This window comes from Pinus tabuliformis, chromosome 3_2 (assembly GCF_031772625.1).
Source record: "Pinus tabuliformis cultivar Carrire ecotype Pingquan chromosome 3_2, CPIR1, whole genome shotgun sequence".
NCBI classification, from domain to species: Eukaryota; Viridiplantae; Streptophyta; class Pinopsida; order Pinales; family Pinaceae; genus Pinus; species Pinus tabuliformis.
The window spans coordinates 1,119,402,530-1,119,412,339 of record NC_142302.1 but is presented as its reverse complement, the minus strand read 5'-3'; positions in this window follow the sequence as shown (position 1 = coordinate 1,119,412,339).

Below are 9,810 nucleotides of genomic sequence, written 5' to 3'. Positions count from 1 at the left end.
CCTAAGGAGGAGAAGCCTCAGATTGATGAGGAGCAGCTGCATGCAGAGGACCCGAGAGTGGACACATCCACTCATGATGAGACTTCTAGAGATGGGTGGAAATGCTCAAGGGAAGCTGACAGGTTGATGTTGGATGCACGAGAGAATGTGGGACAACCATCTTCTCAGTGCAGACAGAGGAGGTCACCCGAGCGGTACACTGGGTATATGGCCCTGGTTGGGGAGTGTGTAGATATCGAACCTTCTTCATTCGAGGAGGTAGTGCAGTAACTAGTCTGGGTTGATGCAATGGTAGAGAAGTACAACTCTATCATTTGGAACATTGTGTGGGATGTTGTCCCAATGCCTCAGGGCAAGTCAGTGGTGAGTTCCAGATGGCTTTACAAGGTCAAGTAGGTAGCTAATGGCAGTGTTGAGAAACATAAGGCAAGGTTTTTTGCCCAGGGTTTCTCACAGGTCGAGGGGATCGACTACAATGCGAATTTTGCTCCTGTAGCAAGGTAATCATCGATTAGATTGATACTGGCACTATCATCTGAGATGGGGTGGAAGATCCACCAGATGGATGTGAAGACAACATTCCTCAATGGGAAGATTGAGGAGGAGGTGTACATTGAGTAGCCAGAAGGTTTCGAAACCTTCAATCGTGAGTCACATGTGTGCAAACTCAATAGGGATCTGTATGGGCTGAAGCAAGCACCCTGTGCTTGGTACACCAGGATCGACAACTATTTCACCGGGTTGGGCTTCACCAAGAGTGAAGCAGATGCGAACCTTTACCACATCATGTGTTATATACCTAGGGGGGATAACATGGGGTACAAAGGGAGGTACCCAAGGGAATAATGTAATAATGGGATGGGCCATAGTAATAAATAATGTGGTTAACCCATATCATGTAAGGGACCACAAGTAGTTAGTAATAATGTAATGGGCCTATGGTATTAGATAGATGGTATTGAGGGAACCATGGTAATGACCCATGGTATTGTATGTATGAGGCCTATAAAGAGGCTAGAGACTCCACATTGAGGGATGTGAAGATTTATTGTATGAACAGGCATATGGCTTGTGGAGTGTTCTCCTTCCTTAAGGAGTGAATATATGGTGTTGCCCTACCTTAAGGGTTTGATCAATAAAGTGAATCATTTCTATCTATATTCAGATCTTGTTATTTCTTGGGTTTATTTGCATTGTCTTATATTTTCATATCAGATCTATAACAAGTGGTATCAGAGCACTTTCTTGGGCAAAAAAGTGGAGAATTTTTCTTATGTTTTGCAGGAAATTTTTGGGGCGGCGAGTTTGCAGATTAGATCTGTATGTTTTGGTGCAAGATCTACAAAATATAATTGTAGATCTAGATTCTATGTGAAAAAATACCCGATTTCAAAAAAAAAATCGGTCGAATCGGAGTCCGGATGAAGGAGATATCGCTGATTTAAAAATCAGTGGGGTTGTAGACAATTTTTCAGGGCAGCGAGTTTGCGGCACAGATCTAGATGTCCTAGTGCAAGATCTACAAAATATAATTGCAGATCTGAATTATTTGTGAAAAAATACCCGATTTAAAAAAAAAATTGGTCGAATCGGAGTCCGGATGAAGGAGATATCGCTGATCTAAAAATCAGTGGTGTTGCAAACAATTTTTCGAGGCAGCGAGTTTGCGGTGTAGATCTGGATGTCCTGGTGCAAGATCTACAAAATCTAATTGCAAATATGAATTTTTTGGGAAAAATTACCCAATTTAAAAAAAAAAATCAGTCGAATCGGAGTCCGGATGAGGGAGATATCGCTGATTTAAAATCAGTTTTTTTTTGCAGAAATTTTGGTGACGACGGGAAAGTTGTAGTGCAGATCTGAAATTCCAGTGTCTGGATCAGGATTTCTATCACATGGGTAGATGCAGAATGGTTGTTCCATTTCCAAAAATAGGTCATAATAGAGATTCTGAGCAATATTGACGAAATTGTGGCCATTTCAAATTTTCGCCAAGTAAGTGAATTTTTCTCAAACCCTCTTCATGGAAAATTTTACTGGAAAAGATGATAGCCCTACTATTGAAGAATACATAAAGCAAACTAAGTCAATATGGGAAAAAAATTGGAAGGATTCAGTGTGGCTTAATTTCAGAGATGAGGCTTACGAATGGTATTTCTCACTTGACGACAAGCAGTTGTCCAAACTTTCAGATGTAGAATTTGAAAGAGTCCTTTTAAACAAATGGTCCCGGACTAGAAAAAAGGAGAATGAGACACATAAAGAGTTATTTTCTACAGGTGTATCCTTATTGCAGGTTCATGGATTGATTCAGAAGGGGAAAATCATTGTATCTATAAATCCTAGTTGCAAGCACAATTTTATGAATGTTAATTTGGTAAAAAAATTGCAAGTTCCAGCAAAACACATTGAAAACACACAAGTAGATGATGAGGATGTTCAAGTGTATAAGGATTTGAAGATTTCTATAGATAAGTATGTGTTGCATGGTGATTTTTATACTTCAGAGATGGATAATATGGATGTTGTTTTAGGATATCCTTGGATGGAATCCGTGGGTACTATCAATATTAATGTGCAGAAGAAATTTCTGAAGCTCTGGTATAAAAAGAAGAAAATTACATTACAGGATATTTCCATCATTAAACAAGTAGATTCCATGAAGGTTGATGCAGAAGATGTTCCAGGGACTGACATATCAAATGATGAGCCATTGATGATCGATAATCAAACACAAACAAAGGCTGAAGCAGAAAAGGATACAGGTGCTGATACATCAGATGAAGGCTCAGTGGTTGAAGTAATATTGGAAGATAAGACACCACAACAGGGTGAATTAAATAAAAAGACACCGTGGGTTAAAACTTCAACATATCATCACCCACATCACCCCGCAAGAAAACAACCAACAAAATGGCAACCAATTAGCCACAAGGACAACAACCCCCACATGACAGATAGAGAGGAGTGAAGATCCACCTACTACACATCAACACAGAAGAGCTACCATGGTCAACTTCCATCTCAAGTGAGCAAGGCACCAGCGAGATCGAGGGTTCACCTTTCTCTTGGATGGCTAGATGCACGTGCATGGTACCAGTGGACTACTCTTTTGAGTAGATCTTATTATTTGTGTTCTTCTCATGTTTCGGGGACGAAACATGTTAAGGGGGGTGGAATGTTATATACCTAGGGGGGATAACATGGGGTACAAAGGGAGGTACCCAAGGGAATAATGTAATAATGGGATGGGCCATAGTAATAAATAATGTGGTTAACCCATATCATGTAAGGGACCACAAGTAGTTAGTAATAATGTAATGGGCCTATGGTATTAGATAGATGGTATTGAGGGAACCATGGTAATGACCCATGGTATTGTATGTATGAGGCCTATAAAGAGGCTAGAGACTCCACATTGAGGGATGTGAAGATTTATGGTATGAACATGCATATGGCTTGTGGAGTGTTCTTCTTCCTTAAGGAGTGAATATATGGTGTTGCCCTACCTTAAGGGTTTGATCAATAAAGTGAATCATTTATATCTATATTCAGATCTTGTTATTTCTTGGGTTTATTTGCATTGTCTTATATTTTCATATCAGCATCATGGTAGAAGGTAAACCATTGATCATTATTCTTTATGTCGATGATCTGATTTTGACAGGTGATGATCAATTGATACAGTTTTGCAAGGAGGACCTTGCAAGAGAGTTCGAGATGAAGGACATGGGACTTATGCACTACTTTCTAGGCATGGAGGTGTGGCAGAAAGACGGGGAAGTATTTGTGTCTCAAGGCAAGTATGCCAATGAGATACTCAGGCGCTTTCACATGGAGAAGTGGAAGCCCATGCAAACTCCTCTAGCTGGGAACTGGAGGAAGGAGGATGCTACTTCAGGTGAGGTAGTAGCTGCTATTGTTTATCGGTAGCTGGTGGGTTCACTTATGTATCTAGTGAACACACAACCCAACTTACGCTTTGCGGTGAACCAGCTGAGTCAAGCTATGGTTCAACCTACCAAGCTGTTTTGGAAGGCAGCGAAGCATGTTCTAAGATACCTCAGAGGCACATATCAGTTTGGATTGTGGTACAGACGGGCAAAGGGAGTGAAGCTTCAGGGCTTCATAAATGCAGATTAGGTAGGGAGTCCATCAGACCGGAAGAGCACTTCTGGAGGAATCTTCAACCTTGGTTCAGCTGCAGTTTCCTGGTACAATAGGAAATAGAGATCAGTTGCACTTAGCTCAACAAAGGCTGAATACATGGCTGCTAGTCAGGCTACATGTGAGGCCATTTGGATGTAGAAGATTCTATTGGGATTGTTTGGTCAGATGATGGATCCTACAGTGATATACTGCGATAACCAAAGTTGTATCAAACTCTCGGAGAATCCAGTTTTTCATGACAGGTCCAAGCACATTGATATCTGGTATCACCATCTTCGAGACTGTGTGGTCAAGAGGATCATGTTGTTACTGTATGTTTCGACCGAGGAACAGGATGTAGATATTTTGACTAAGGCATTGTCAAAATGCAAGTTCGAGTTCCACAGAGATAGGATTGGGGTTACTGATAATCCCTTTCTTGTTGAGAGGGAGTGTTGAAAATAGCAACAAGAAATGCTAAAAATAGAATTGCTAAAAATATCACAGTTATAAATAGTAGTTCATCTAGTGTTGAACTTAGCAATAATGGATGAAAAATGGAAGTGCTAAAAATAGCATTTCGGGATACCTTCCTATTTTAGTCTGTCCCTAAACTAAAATAGTGAAGTAAAATTCGAATTTGATCTTAACAGCTGTTTGTAAAATAATTAATTAATTCATCTTGAGTTAATTAGTTAAGGAAAGTCAAACATGAAGTCTATGTGGGGAAATGCAACAGTTTCTCCATTAATTGAGGAATTTATCCATTGGTTAAAGAGATAAGGATGAGTTGTAATATTGAGTTGTAATTAGTTGGCTCAGTTAACTGAGTCAAGTCCAATTAGATTAATTCAAACAATTTGTTGAATTAATGTAAGTTTAGTTACTTAATGCTTGCATGCATGTAACTACGACACTTCAGATAACTGAGTATTCTCTCATAAATAACTCATGCTTTTCAGTTCAGACAGAGGCCCAATTGAGATCAGATGGAGGGGCAGTGTACTATCAGTTGCTAGAATATTCCATTGTGAATATTCCTTGCATGTAGAAGGAATTTTGTCCTTGAGAATTGCATAGTTACTTCTTCAGGTTTAGTGAGTGTGATGAGGCCAATTCACACATGTGACATCATTGGACCGCAAGGAAAACTATGCGAGGAAATAGGAGGCTTGGAGGGCTTGAGGAGGACATATACAGTGTCTATTCAGTCTGTGAGTTGTATTGTTTGATTGCAGAGAGAGCAGGATAGCTTGAGAGTTGATTCTTTTTGTAACTTGAACAAGATTTCCACTTGTATGATAATACAGAGATTGGGGTTTTAGGCTGAGGCTTTCCTCGAGTTATTTCTTTTGTGTTATGTGTGATTGATTTCTCATTCTCAGTTATATGTGTTCTCTTGATCTTGCTCAATTTGATTAAGCTTCCACAAAGTGTCGTAGAAGTAGATCTTGTATTGTGTTTTAATATATTACATAATCTGTTGATCTACAGTGGGAATTTCTACAGTTACTTCATTGTAAGTATCCTCTAAAAACCATAGAAGAATCTAAACTTCTTTGTTGCCTCTGCTCACCTGAAATATCAAACAAATATGCAATATTTTCTATGTTTTTGCGAGGAGCCTAGCCTCCTATATATAGTTGTTCAACCATATATTATGTCGGCCTTAAAATCTGAATAGTTGTGACATTTTAGGTGAGCCAACATGTTTCATTTAACTCAATTTGCAGGTCAACTTCAATAGTAGATTCGTGCTTGTCTTTTGGAGGGCTATCTAGACACTAGATTGACTCTTATATATTTTACATATGCTCAATAAGAGCTCTTCAAACATGACATTGATTCTTTGACTTGATGATAAATCCTAAAGCTCTCAACGGGAGACACTAACAAATAAGTCATTTGCTCATCAAACCCATGAAGCAAGGCTTACAATAATAATTTTATTTTCTTCATTATGTCATTTACAATAGTCATAATTACATGTAATTATGAAGACCAAACCTAGTTACATTTTACAACACCTAGAGCCTGTGGGTTGGGACAAACACTCTAGAGCCCTGAAACAACTTGGGTTCCCTAGAGGATGTGGGTTGTGTCACTAGTTCTTGGAGCCCTGGACAACTTGGATAGAGACCAATATAGTTGATATTAGTTATTTATGGACCGTATAGGTGAGATCATTGTGCTTGAGGGTTGAGATGGTTTGGCATATGGAAGCCATGTTTGGTTCTATGCTAGTTTAACCCTTATGATCCTACATGCATGCTTTGAATATGGTGTGATTGTGACTGGATGAAAGAGAGATTTGGTTCAATCCAATCTATGGTTGGGTGGTACATGGAAGTCCCTGACTTGGTTGGCATTTTCTTATGTTAATATGAGTTATTTTCCCATTATGATCTATGAGCACTTGTACTAGTTATTATGGTGATCTTATGGTTGATTTGTCATGGTTTCTATTCTAGTTATTGAGGCACAGGAAATGCTTGCCAGAGCTCAGGAAAATCAAGCAAAAGTTAATGCAATCATTCTTCATAACCTTACAGATTTGTAGAAGCAGGGATACTTTAGGATCAATCATGGACAGGAGGACAAGACTAATGGGGCATATGGTAGAAGGTCTCAATTAGGACAAAGGTTAGACAGGATGATACAGTGAGAGGTGGTAGATCGTTGGATATACTTGACAGGTAGGCTAGCACTCATGGATTCTATTCTAGTTCTGATCCTTAGAGACATCATTGTCATTACAGCCAACATCCTTATAGGATGAGTGAGAAGCAGTATTTTCCAGAAGAGTCAAATAAATCCAAGCCTCTTACTTTTGATGGGGATATGAAGAAGTTAGAAGATGTAGAAGCATATCCACTTGGGATGAATACGTTCTTCGCATTGCATGTTTATTAAGAGAATATGAAATCTAAGATAGCTCTCTTCAGTCTCAAGGGAAAAACAAATATCTAGACAGAAGATGTGAAGTGTGTTAGAGGTATCCAGTTAGAGGATCTTAGTTGGCATGAGTTTATAAATACTCTTCAAGAAGAAGTGCTTGTATAAGAGATATTATGTTGAAAAGGCCAAGGAGTTTTATGAGTTGAAGATGGGTTCCATGATAGATGAAGAGCATGTTATGCAACCAACTCACAAATAGATAAATCAACGACTTAAAATTATTCTCTTCGAGGGGGAAACCCCCATTACATTACATAAATGAACAATTCTTGGATGATACAAGTGACAAGACCTCCTTTGAATATATAGTAGTCTAAGGGGTCACAATATAATTAGAGTCTACATAACAATAATAATGTAACGAAACAACAATAACAATAGTGGGTTTCTATGGGGCACGACAATAACAATATGGGGGCTACATGGGCACAACAATAAAAATAATGTGGCTACAATAACAATAACAATAAGGGGGCTACACTAGTATTATAGGGACCTAACATGCCCCTCTCCTTCAAAAAAGTGTTGTCCTCAATGCTTGAGTAGTTTTGGATGCTTCTGTAAAAAAATGTCATCCTCCCATGTGGAATCTTCAGTAGGTAAGTTCTTCCACTTAATGGAATACTCTGAAATTGATCAATTTTGTAGCTATCGAGTTCTTATTTCCATGACTGCTTGAGACCCAAATATGATTTTTCCTTCTTCGTAAAGTTCTGGCAACACTATTTTAATTGGAAGCTTGTCACCAATAACCTTCTTTAGGCATGACACATGGAAAACTATGTGTACTCGGGAAGATGTAGGTAGCTCCAATGTATGCCATAGTACCAATATTTCGCAACACCTTATAAGGACAGTAGTACTTGGGTGATAATTTATTATTCTTCTTAGATTGCTTGAGAGACATTTGTTTGTATGGTTATAGCCATAAAAATGCCTAGTCACTACATCAAAACTTTTTTCACTGTGATGTTGATATGCCTATTGTTTCATTCGATTTTGTGACATAGTGAGGTTATCCTTTAACAGTTGGAGAAATTGTCGTTGATGCTCGATGTGATCTTCCACTATTTGAACCTTAGAATTTTCTTTTAAAGATGATGTGATGGATGGTTGATGATATCCATAAAGTGCCATAAATGGGGTCATTTTTGCTGCAGTATGGAAGGAAGTGTTATACCAGCATTTAGCTAGAGGTAACCACTTGACCTATTTTGTTTGTTTATTAGATACAAAGCAACGAAGATATCCTTCCAAACATTTGTTCACTATCTCAGTTTTCCCATCAGATTGAGGATGATAAGATGAGATATGAGCTAATTTAGTTCCAATACAAGAAAATAATTCCGTCCAAAAATTTCTAGTGACAATGGGATCTCTGTCACTTACTATAATCTTTGGGTTTCCATGAAGCTTTTGAATTGTTTCCGTAAATGTAGTAGCAATTGTATTGGCTTTAAAAGGATGAGATAATGCACAAAAGTGTGCATACTTGGTAAGTCTATCAATTACCACCATGATTACACTCTTTCCTTCAGACGTGGGTAAACCTATGATAAAATGCATTGAGATATCCTCCCAATGCTGACTTGGAATGGCTAAAGGTTGTAACAGACATGGGGTCTTAATTGTCTCAACTTTATTTTGTTGGCAAACAAAACATTATGCCACAAAATTCTGAATATCATATTCAAGGCCATCCCAAAAAAAATCCTTCTTGATCCCATGGTAAGTTTTTAGAAATCCTGAGTGCCCTCCTAAGGGAGAGGTGTGCAATTCCAAAAGAAAATTTTGTTTGAGTTGGGAATTCTTACAAAGATATAAGCAATCTTTGTACCATAATGAATCATTTTTCTAGCTAAATGTATAAGATGTATTGGGATCTTGTTGCAACTTTTGAATGAGTGACCACACCTCTTCATCATTCTTCCATTCATCCATTGCTTTAGTTATCCACTTAGGTTGGATAATAGAAATGACACAAAGCAATGCTTTCACATCCTCATCCTTTCTTAAGAGTTAATCTGCAACAACATTTTGCTTCCCTTTTTTGTAGATGATTTCAAAGTCATAATCCAACATCTTTGTCACCCATTTTTGTTTCTCTTCTAAAGATAATATTTGTTCCAAAAAGTATTTAAGACTATCATGATCTGTTTTTACCTTGAAGTGTCTTCCCATTAGGTAAGGTCGCCATTTCTTTAGTGCATGTAGTATTTCCAACATTTCCTTCTCATAAATAGGTTTGTGTAAATACTTTCCTTTGATTGAACAACTTTCAAAAGCAATGGGTCTTCCTTCTTGCATTAAAACAACACCAATTCCATTTCCTGAGGCATCACATTCCACAATAAAAAAAATTGTGAAGTCTAGTGTAGCTAAGACCGGTGCTTGGTACATTTCCTCTTTAAGATGTTCAAAGGCCTTCGTTGCTTCTGGAGTCCAAGAAAATGCATCTTTCTTCAGTAATGATGTTAGAGGTGCCACTATTCTCCCATAATTCTTAACAAACTTGTGATAATACCCTGTAAACCCGAGAAAACCTCGAAGATGCTTTATGGTTGTGGGGATTTTACATTCCTTAATGGCTTTAATTTTGTTAGGGTCTACCTTAACACCCTCATGAGATACAATATGACCCAAATATTCCACCTCTTGTACTCCAAAGAAAAATTTGGAGGTTTTTGCATATAATTGTTTCTC